The sequence below is a fragment of the Protopterus annectens genome, chromosome 8.part0, assembly GCF_019279795.1.
Source record: "Protopterus annectens isolate FY-2018-M chromosome 8.part0, PAN1.0, whole genome shotgun sequence".
NCBI classification, from domain to species: Eukaryota; Metazoa; Chordata; order Ceratodontiformes; family Protopteridae; genus Protopterus; species Protopterus annectens.
This window is the reverse complement of record NC_056741.1, coordinates 1379396370-1379408871: the sequence shown is the minus strand read 5'-3', so window position 1 is coordinate 1379408871 and position 12502 is coordinate 1379396370.

Here is a 12502-nt window from a genome sequence, read left to right as displayed (position 1 = left end):
TGGAAAAACTCACTCTTCCTCCTTTTGAGCCAGCTGCAACTGCGGAGTTAAAATTCCTTTCTTGGAAAACAGCTTCACTTCAGCAAGAAGGGTATCTGAATTACAGGCCCTTATTGTAGTGGAGCCTTTCATCATCTTTCATGTGGACAGGGTGTCCCTCAGAACCAGTCCCTCTTTCATGCCCAAGGTGGTATCCAGTGTGGCTCTTAATCAGTCCATCCATTTGCCAACCTTCTTTTCTAATCCACAGAACAAAGGGGAACGGATACTGCCTCCTTAGATGTGCACAGACAACTTAGATTTTATTTGAACAGGACTAAACCTCAAAGGAAATCTGAACAACTGCTGTTGGCATTTGCTGTAGGGGCAGAGGGGAAGGCTATTTCAAAGCAAACCATTTCTAAATGGTTAGGCCATTGCATTCATTTCTTCTATAAGCACCATGGAAAACCTATCCCACAAGGGATTAGACCCCATTCAACCAGGGCTGCATATACCTCTACAGCCTTTCTCAAAGGTGTCCCTACCAGAGACATCCTAGAAACTGCTACCTGGTGTTCTGTACATACTTTCACCAAGATTTGCCAATTTTCTCTAAATCCAGAGCTGGCTTTGCCACTGCAGTCTTGCAGGGCCTTATAGCTGGTCCTAATGCTATCTAAATTCCTCCTCCCATGCTTAGCTTTGGGAATCTACCCAAATGTGATGACTGCAACAGTGAAACACGAAGAACATAGTACAGTTGTGTACACTTACCATACATGTAGATGTCCGAGTGTATTCACTGTTGCAGTCCTGGCTACCCGGCCTCCAGCCCCCTGACTTCTTTTGGCTATACCTCAATTCTCCTCTACTATACTTAAAAGCTTTTGGTGTATTTGCTTTTTTGTTGGTGGTATAACCTTGTACATATATATATTTAATTGCTTCCCATTAAGGGGGGCACCTGACATCTGGGGCAAGAAAAATTGATGTAATGGTGTTGGCTGTATGCTTTATACCCCTGACTACCTGACGTTACAGAAGATGAGACAGAAGCCGACGCAGGACCCAAGACTTTGATAATCAGGCCGACTGAGGGCTACTGAAAGCAGATAACCCAAATGTGATGACTGCAACAGTGAATACACTCGAACATCTAAATTTATAGCAAGTGTACACAACTGTACTTTATACATTAACCCAAATGAGAATAACTGGGATCGTACCATAGATAATTTGAGGTGACCCGTGCACGGGATAAAGCATTTAGGTGCTGCCCCTGTCCATTAGTAGTACGGGGAGCAGTCCTGGGGTAAATCTTCTGTTTCCCATCCATAGATCCAAGTTGGGGTTGAATATGGGCAGGGATGAGCTTTGTTTTACATGGATGGGGAGTCTGTTCCAGAGCATTGGTATCCTCTGTGAGATGTACCTGTCCCTCCAAACCATTCTGTTGGTGCTGCAGTAGAGGTTTTGATCCCTAGATCAAGTATTTCTGATGCCATTTGACTTGTTGATGCACAGATGCCCTGTAAACTACACATAGGTCACCTTTTAGCAGTCTGTAGGATACCAAATATAGTGACACGATTCTGAGTCAGTCCATGAAGGATATATAGTTTAGGCATTTTTATCATTTTAGTAAGGTATCTCTGTGAGCCATGTATGTGTAAAACTACGACTCCTAGATTTCTTATAGACGGATTTTGTTTTAATTTCTGGAAACATTCATTTTTTTGCTTGTGGTAGTAAAATTCTGTCATTTATAGCTTTTTATAGGGCTTTCTCTGCTTGTTTTGCACATTACTCTGGCCTGCACAGAAATACTTCATATAACCGGTAAAGGAAAATTAACAGCATATTGAATTCCAGAGTTGGTTGCAAGAGTATGCCATCATGTTCAGAGCAGTCCTTGTTGGTATTTTTGTTTTCTTTTTTTGAATTTCTTCCCAACATTATATAGCATATGCCCGTTAAAAAGCTTTTCTGTTGGCAGATGTCCTTCAAGAATGCAACTGCAGTCATAATATGTGGGTTGTCCTGCCTCAGGCAGCCCTCGGTCGGCCAGATTCCAAAGTCTGGGTCCGACGTCGGCTGATGTCGCATTTCTCTCCGACGTCAGAGCGGCTGGAGTACATAAGCATCAGCCAACGCCATTTTCTTCAGTCTTTCTTGCCGCGCGGTGCCCGAAACAGAAGCAGTTTGCAAGTGCCGGTCGGTCAGCTCCTGTATTCTTCGATACCGAAGTCATCAAAAAAGCTAAGTACCCCGTTGGGGACCTTTTCTTGCCTCAGCTGATGTCAGAAATAACGGAAAAAGTTAACAATTGTCTTTCTTGTGGTAAACAAATACCTCATAAGGATTTCCACTCTTACTGTCTTCCTTGCCTTGGCCCAGACCACGACGTGTCGGCCTGTGTAGCCTGTGCTCGCTTCAACAAGCGCACTCTCAGGTGCCGGGCGGAGTTCGCTGAAGACTTTTTTGCCGATAAATTTGCTTACACCATGCCGTCGGATCTTCCGACATCGCAAACTCCCAAAAAGCGAAAAGACCGGGACCGACATCCTCGGCCCGCATCTACCACCGACTCCACGCCAAAACCTAGCGCGAGTGCTCCGGTTCCCTCTGAGACGGTCTCTCCACCGCTCCGAACCAAAGACACCGCATTACCGACGACTCCGATTCCGGACATCACTCCGACACCAGTTATCGATTTTCCTCCGGATACCGACAAGGTCACTCCTGCACATGGAGCTGCCAGGCCTCCTATGGCCATGTCTATTAAGGCCTACACTAGGGCTAAGGCAGCCAGCAAAACAAAGCATATTACTTCTAAACCCTTACCTCAGCCTACTCCAGACACACAAATTATGTCCATGGCTGCTGATTTAATTTTCATGATTAGAGGTTCACAGGCCCATCCTGAGAGGATCCCAGCCTCCTTCTGATAAAAGGCCCAGGGTTGAACCCTCTGAACCTATTCCTTCAGATGAAGACTCTGAGGGCTCTGTCCACTCTGATAGCCAGGAAGAGCTCTTCCAGACCTATGAGGACTCGGATGCAGAATGTTCCATCCCCTCGGCCTCCCCTCCTGAGGATATTTCCTTTGGGGAAGTTCTGCACACCATGAGGGAACATTTCAAGTGGCAAGGTCAGGAATATTCTGATTCTAGGAAACGCCTGAGGACTTTCCTTAAGAAGCCCCAGCACAGGCCCTTGGCTATTCCTCCTGTACTTGATGTTCTGGATGATCTTTATTCTGACTCTAGTGCTACCCCTGATTCTCTTCCTCCTGCTCCAGCCAAGCCAGACAGGTATTACAGGGTCCCAGAAACTCATTCCCATTTATTCAGGGGCCCATGCTGCTGATTTGGAAACTATTTCACAGGGGCTTAAAGGAGTTTCAGCCTCCACCTCTAAAAATCCATTGCCCTCCAACAGGGAGGCCAGGTCATTAGAGAGATGGGGTAAAAAGGTTTACACATCCACTACCTTATCTATGAGAGCTTTAAATTGCCTTTTTCATATGTTACAATATCAGGATTACCTTTTAGAAGATTTACAAAAAACTCTAGCCACTCCTGATCCTTTAGACAGGAAGACTTTGCAGGAAGCTGTACATAACACTCAGCAAGTAAGCAATCACTTCCTGCAGTGTGGATATGATGCACTGGAAGCTTTATGTAGGGCAGCTATGACAGGGGCAGTCATTCGTAGACATGCTTGGTTAAAAGATCAACCTCTACCAAATCATGTGAAAGCAAAACTTCTGGATGCACCTTTGGAAAAGAACAAGCTTTTTGGTGCAAATGCTAAGGATGTGTTAAAGACCATCGAAGAGAAAGCAAAATCAGTTCAGACAGTGAAAGATTTCTTACAAGTTCAACCCCCCAGATTCAGTAGGAATTGGCCTTCTAAAAACTGGTCCTTTCCTAATACAGAAAAGTTTCAAAGGGGTAAGAACAGACGTGGCCGAGGAAGAGTGGCCAATACAGAGGCCCTTACAGGGGACAACAATGGCAGCCAGGAAACCAAAGAAGTGACGCAGGGGTTTCACCTGCCCCACAACCACAATCTCAATGACTTTCCTCTACTACGCCTACCAGGGAACAAATAGAAGCTCCCTTGGGCGGGAAATTATCTCTGTTTGCAGAAAATTGGCACAGACTGACAAAGGACAAATGGATTTTGGATATTATAGACCGAGGGTACAGGTTTCATTTTCATACCTTACCAAGAAAACAAGGCATGCCAAACCTACCACAAAACCAGAGGGCAGAGGCTATCAAGCAAATCACTCTTCTGACTCGGATGAAAGCAATAGAAAGAGTTCCACAACAAGAACAAGACCAGGGGTTTTACTCAAGACTGTTCCTTGTTCCAAGAAAAGAATCTCAATGGAGACCAATACTGGACTTGTCCGCATTAAACACCTTTCTCATAGTACCAAAGTTCAAAATGCTGACTCTACAGCAACTCCTTCCCATGCTGGGCAAGGGGTCTTGGCTGATTACTCTGGACCTCAAGGAGGCATACCTGCATGTCCCTATCAGACACAGCTGCAGAAGATACCTCAGATTTCTTGCAGGACCAGAGCATTATCAATTCTCAGCATTGCCATTTGGCTTATCTACTGCACCCAGAGTATTCACAAAATGCCTGGCTTCAGTAATTGCTCATTGCAGGCTCCAGGGGATACAAATTTACCCGTACCTGGACGACTGCCTCATACAAGCGGACGACAAATTGATGTTGACAAAAAACCTGGATTATGTCATACGATTACTTCAAGCTCTGGGATACACAGTCATCTTCCAAAAGTCAAGTCTGCAGCCATCCCAGCAAATAATCTTCTTAGGAGCCAAACTAGACACAGCCTCTCAGATGGCGTACCTGACAGAAGACAAGCAAGAGAAGTTAACTCATTACTTTAGAGGTTTAGCAAAACTCACCCAGATGACTGCAAGGAGATTCCTACAGGCCCTGGGTTACATGGCATCTTGCATTCTCCTGGTTCCATTAGCAAGACTACACATGAGAAAGCTTCAATGGTACCTAAAAAGCATTTGGTCTCAACACAGCAACAACTTGGAGACAATCATACCGCTCATTCCATGCCTACAAAAGGAATTCCTATGGTGGGCCTCGGTGAGCCAGGCAAACACAGGTATGTCATTCAAAAAACCACAGATAACACAGACCATGACCACAGACGCCTCAGACCTTGGATGGGGGGCACACATGGAAGGCAGGTGTATACAAGGACAATGGTCTCCAAAGGAAACACATCTGCATATAAACCAAAAGGAAATGCTGGCAGTAATGCATGCCATCGAGGCTTTTCAACACCAACTCCAGCAAGGCCATTTACTGATATGGACAGACAACACCACTGTGATGTGGTACATAAACAAGCAAGGGGGCACCCACTCTTACCCCCTTTGCAGACTGACAATGCATCTTTGGGAGAAATCACTGAGTCTAAACATCCAGTTACAATCCCAGTTTGTTCCAGGAAAAGACAATGTGTTGGCGGACAGCCTAAGCAGGAATTTCACAGACCCACACGAGTGGAGGTTACATCCGAAGGCCTTCAGACAACTCACTTCGACATGGGGCAAGCCAGAAGTGGACCTATTTGCCTCTCATCTCAACCATCTTCTACCAAAATTCTGCACAAGGACATACCATCCAAAAGCTTGGAAAATAGATGCCCTCTCAATCAACTGGAACTCACTAACAATCTATGCATTCCCACCTCTGCCACTGATGACCTCAGTATTACTAAAGATCAAAGCAGAGAGACCCAAGGGAATCATAATAGCTCCGGACTGGCCAAGACAACACTGGTACCCACTACTACGGAGCATATGTCACACCAGGAGGTGGGCCCTTCCCCAATGGCCTCTACTTCTGACTCAACACAACTTTGAAACAGTTCATCCAAATCTACAGACACTGCAGCTAACAGCCTGGGAGATCCCATAAATAGCTTCAGCCTATCTCTCTCCAAGGAAGTTCAGCGGATACTAACAGAGGCTCGAAGACCATCCACCAGAAAGGTTTACTTAGCAAAGTGGAAAAGATTCAGCAATTGGAATACCAGCAAGGGACATGATGCATCATTGTTGAACATCCCACTCATCTTGGAATATTTGGCAGATATGTTAAAGAACGGCCTCTCATATTCCTCCATAAAGATACATGCATCTGCTATTTCAGCTAGATACAACACTGATCCTCCTGTTTTTTCACACCCTTACTAAGGCAATTCCTCAGGGGAATCAAGAACATTAAGCCACCAAGAAAGGCCCCAGTGCCAGCCTGGGACCTCAATTTTTGTCCTAGAAAACTGACTCTACCTCCATTTGAGCCAGCAGCTTCAGTTGACTTGCAATTTCTCTCTTGGAAAACAGCTTTCCTGTTGGCAATTACATCAGCAAGAAGGGTTTCGGAGCTGCAGGCCCTAATGGCAATACCACCCTTTATTATTTTTCACAGAGACAGGGTTTCATTAAGGACCAACCCTACTTTCATGCCAAAGGTGGTATCTAGGGTTTCTTTAAATCAAGCAATTCATCTGCCTGCTTTCTTCCCCAATCCTGAGAACAAGGGGGAAAGACTGTTGCATACATTGGACATTCACAGACAACTTTGTTACTACCTGGACAGAACCAAGGCCAGTAGGAAGTCTGAACAACTTTTTTGTAGCTTACGTCCCTGCAGTCCAAGGAAAAGCAATTTCAAAACAGACTATTTCAAAATGGATTGGACATTGCATCAGATTCTGTTATTCCTTTCATGGAAAGAAAGGCTGTTCCAGCCAATGTCAGACCACATTCCACCAGAGCTACAGCCACCTCTACAGCATTCTTAAGAGGGGTGCCTACTAAGGACATTCTAGAAGCTGCTACATGGAGCTCCGTGCATACATTCTCCAAACACTACAATCTCCCTCTATACTCCAGATCCAGGGCAGGCTTTGCTTCGGCAGTCCTGCAGGGTTTGATTGCCACACCATCTTTTTCCTAGAGCATTCCTCCTCCCCCAGCTAAGCTATAGTATTCTACCCACATGTTATGACTGCAGTTGCATTCTTGAAGGACATAGTACAGTTTTGTACCTACCATAAATGTAGATGTCCGATAGACATGCAACTGCAGTCAATTTCCACCCTCCATACCCCTCTATGCCTAGGGTCCACTCCTATCCCTGTTTCTCTTAGCTGGGGATATCTGTTATGGTGTATTTGTTTTATTGCTCATTTATTTGTTTGGAATCCTGTTTTTGTCTTCCAATTTGATTACAGCCTTCCTTGGAGGGCACCTGGCATCTGGGGCAAGAAACACTGAAGAAAATGGCGTCGGCTGATGCTTATGTACTCCAGCCGCTCTGACGTCGGAGAGAAATGCGACATCAGCCGACGTCGGACCCAGACTTTGGAATCCGGCCGACCGAGGGCTGCCTGAGGCAGGACAACCCACATGTTATAACTGCAGTTGCATGTCTATCGGACATCTACATTTATGGTAGGTACAAAACTGTACTTTTCCAGGATATAATCTGCAATACTTTATGTACATTTCAGTGTTTCAGGTCTATATTTTTAGTTGCCTTTAAGCATTTCTTTCTGTAGCTAGTATGCAGGCATCGTACAACTCAAAGGCATGTAAATGAAATATAATAGTTGGTAGTTTCACAGATGTTGATCGTGTTACACTGCTGCAGTTATTACACTAGGGTTATCCTGCCGTCAGGCGGTTCCCCAGTCGGCCTGAGTTCCAAAGTCTTGGTCCGGCATCAGTTGCTGTCGCCTCCTCCCTGATGTCAGTGCGACAGGGGTATATAAGATGCAGCCAACGCCATTTTCTTCAGTCTTTCTTGCCGCGCGGTGCCCGAAGCAGAAGCAGTTCGCAAGTGCCGGTCGGCTGACTCCTGAGATTTTCGTTCCAAATCCAGAACCAAAGTATTCTACAAAGCTAAGTACCCCGTTGGGGAAACTTTTTCTTGCCTCAGACCAATGTCAGTAAAAGTTAATAACTGTATTTCTTGTGGAAAGCAAATACCTCATAAGGATTTCCACTCCTATTGTATTCCATGCCTAGGTCCAGACCACGACGTCACTGGTTGTCGGTTTTGTGCTAGGTTTAACAAGCGCACTATTAAACATCTGTTTGATTTTGCCCGACATTATTTTGGCAGAAAATTCAATTACACCATGCCGTCGGAACGTCCAACGACCGGAATACATAAAAAGCGCAAAGACAAGGACAGGCATCCGAGGCCCAAAACTGACGATGAGGCCTCTTCTAGGCTGGTCGCCGGTTCTCCAGTTTTCAGCAGGGTGCCTATGCAGCCCCTGATGACCGCTTCCACAGAACCACAGACCGCCTCCGATTCCCACGTGGAGCTGGCTGGGACTTCGGATGCTCTAGGTTTTCAGCCTACCAAAACTAACCCTTCAGAGGGAACCGAAGTAGCTGAGCAATCCACAGCTTCAGAGGGTGTTTTCAGACCTACCTAGTTAACCATTAAACCCTCTGCTAAGTCTAAGCCCCCCTTAAAAACAAAGAACAGATACAGCATTCTCCAGGACAGGCTTCCATGCCTAAGAAACAAATGCTCAAAATGGCCGAAGACCTAATCATCCTGATCAGGGGGTCCCATCCCCCTCCTGATACAAGGCCCAGACAGGATGCAGACTATGAATCTTCCGACCAGGTGTCCATTTCTTCAGATTCATCCTTAGACCTAGGATATTCTTCACCCCCTTATGAGGATTCTGATGCTGAGGAATCAATTCCATCAGCCTCTCCGCCTGAGGACTACTCCTTTGGGGAGACCTTACATACCATAAGGGAGCATTTCCATTGGGAAGGCCGGGATTACTCAGAATCCAAGAAAAGGCTCAAATACTTCCTTTTATCACCTCAACACAGACCCCTTGCTATTCCACCAGTGTTAGATATTGTGGATGATGTGTACACTGAATCCAGCTTAAACCCTGACTCCTTACCTCCAGCCCCAGTTAAACCTGATAGATATTACAGAGTCCCTGGCTATCACAAATTTCTGTATAAAAGCCCTGTTGCTGACCCTGAAACTATTTCTCAGGGACCCAAAGGGATTAAGGCCTCATCAGCAAAAAAAACAGTTCCCTCTGACAGAGATTCCAGAGCATTAGACAGATGGGGAAAGAAAGTATATACATCTGCAACTTTAGCGATGAGAGCCTTAAATTGCCAGTTTCACATGCTAAAATATCAGCAATTTTTGATGTCTCAATTGAAACAAAAGATGCTTCTAGATTTAGATCCTCGTAATTTTAAAGAAATGCAGGATTTATTGCATGCAGCTGAACAAGTGGGAAAACATACTTTGCAATGTGGGTTTGATTCCTTAGAGGCCTCCTGTAGAGCAGCAGTTACAGGCTCTGTCATTAGAAGACATGCTTGGTTAAAAGAACATACATTACCAGATCATGTTAAGGCAAAATTATTGGATGCACCTTTGCAGCGGGATGTGTTTGGAGTTAAGGCAGAGGAGGTATTAAAGAAGATGGAGGATAAGGCAAAATCTATGCAAACGGTGATGGATTTCTTACAGGTTCAGCCTCCTCATTTTACAGAAATTGGACAACAAAGAATTGGTCCTTTCCAGTCACAGACAGACCTCAAAGGGGCAGATACAGATGTCCAAGAGGTAGAGGTCAAGCACAAGGTCCTTACAGGCCTCGACAATGGGGTACACCAGGCCAGAAAGAAGGGGAAGACAGGCCCCAACCATATAAAAAGCAGCCTCAATGACTTCCCACTACAGCTGCCAAACAGCTCTCTATTGGCAGCCCCCTTAGGAGGAAAACTGGCACTTTTCTATCACAATTGGCATTGCATCACCAAAGAAAAATGGGTTCTCAACATTGTACCTCATGGTTACAGGTTCCACTTTCACACTCTGCCAAGGTTAAAAGGAATGCCAAATTTGCCACCAAATCAATGAGCAGAGGCTCAAAAACAAATTACAGCACTCATGGACATGAGAGCTATTCAAAAGGTACCACCACAGGAGCAAGGACAAGGATTTTACTTAAGACTCTTTCTGGTTCCCAGAAAGGACAAAGCCTGGAGACCCATTCTGGATCTTTCTTCTCTAAACACTTAGCTGGATGTTCCAAAATTCAAAATGTTGACACTACAGCAGCTTCTTCCCATGCTGGGAAAAAAAGCTTGGCTCGTGACTTTGGACCTCAAGGAGGCATACCTGCATGTCCCTATCACACAAAACTGCAGAAGATACCTCAGATTCATAGCTGGTTCAATGCACTATCAATTCTCTGTACTGCCCTTTGGCTTATCTACTGCGCCCAGGGTCTTCACAAAGTGCCTGGCACCAGTAATTGCATTTTGCAGACAAAAAGGAATTCAAATTTGTCCGTACCTGGACGACTGCTTGATTCAAGCAGAGAGCAAGGACATTCTTCTAAAGCATTTGGCGTTCGTAAAAAAGTTAAGTTGCCTGGGGTACACAGTAAACAAAAAGAAATCAAAACTAGTGCCCTCACAAGAGATAATATTCCTGGGTGCCAGCTTGAACACAACGGCCCAGATGGCTTATCTCACACCAGACAAGCAAGGACAACTGACTCAATACTTTCAATTGATGGCAACAAAGACCCAACTCCCTGCAAGAAAAATTCTGCAGGCCTTGGGCTACATGGCATCTTGCATACTACTAATTCTATATGCCAGGCTGCATATGATGAAACTACAATGGTACCTAAAGAGTGTACGGTCTCAACACTGTCAAAGTTTGGAAACAGTTATACCACTAATTTCTTGCCTTCAACAGGAGTTTCGATGGTGGGCTTAAGCGTGTCACCTCAACAAGGGACAGCCTTTTACTCAACCCACAGTCAGGCAAACACTGACAACAGATGCATCGGATTATGCCTGGGGAGCACACATGGCAGGAAAATGTATTCAGGGCAAGTGGCCCGCAGAGCAAAGGCATATTCACATCAATCAAAAAGAGATGCTAGCTGTACAAAATGCACTTATAGCTTTCAAGGACCTGCTGCATCCAGGGCAACTACTACTAAAGACAGACAACACCACAGTTATGTGGTACATAAACAAGCAAGGGGGCACACACTCCTACCCCCTCTGCAGACAAGCCATGACATTGTGGAACACAGCTCTAGACTACCAAGTTCATCTGCAAGCACAATTCCTGCCAGGAGAGAAAAACACACTGGCAGACGACCTAAGCAGAAACATCATGGATCCCCACGAATGGGAATTGAATCCACAAATATTCAGAATGATAACACAAAAATGGTGGAGCCTGGACATAGATCTGCTTGCATCCCCAATGAACTGCCAGCTACAGAAATTCTGCACAAGGAGTTACCATCCACAAGCATGGAAAGTGGATGCCCTCTCATTCAGCTGGAAAAACTGGCAAGTATATGCTTTCCCACCTTTACCTCTCCTTCCAAAGATACTCATAAAGGCCAGGCAAGAAGAGCCAAAGATGATCCTGATTGCACCAGACTGGCCATGCCAGCACTGGTACCCAATCTTAAAGAACTTAGCACAAGAACCACCCTGGATTTTGCCTCAAATCCCACATTTGCTGACACAGCACAACAATCAGATACTTCACAGCCAGCTGAAGACCTTAAACCTAGCTGCATGGAAAATTCCTTAGTCAAGCAAGCAATGCCTCTCTGGAACCAGGCGCACAGCCTTGACCCTCTTGTCCCAAACATTCCTCAGATACTTCAATATTTAACTGAGATGCTGGACAAGGGCCTCTCCTTCTCATCCATCAAGATCCACACCTCTGCCATTTCTGCTCATTACAACATGGATCCACCAATTTTCTCTAATCCTTTGCTCAAACAGTACCTCAGAGGGGCTAAAAATATAAGACCGCCCCATAGAGCACCTACTCCAACTTGGGACCTCAACTTTGTTTTGGAAAAATTAACTTTATCTCCTTTTGAGCCAGCTAACACAGAAGAATTAAAATATATCGCTTGGAAAACTGCTCTGCTACTGGCAATAACATCAGCACGAAGAGTTTCAGAATTACAGGCACTAATGGCAGTGGAACCTTTCCTCATTTTCCACCAGGACAGGGTGTCTTTAAGAACTAACCCTATGTTTATGCCAAAGGTGGTATCAAGTGTGGCTCTAAACCAAACTATTCACTTGCCAACTTTTTATCCAAAACCACAGAACAAAGGGGAGAGACTACTACATTCTTTGGACATTCACAGACAGTTACGCTTCTACCTGGACAAAACCAAAGCTTTCAGAAAATCTGAGCAATTATTGGTAGCATATGCTGGAGGAGCACAGGGAAAAGCCATTTCAAAACAGACTATTTCAAAATGGATAGGACATTGTATACGTTTCTGCTATACTCACCATGGGAAACCTGTACCTAGCAGCATTAGATCTCACTCCACCAGGGCAACAGCCACTTCAACTGCCTACCTCAGAGGAGTACCTAC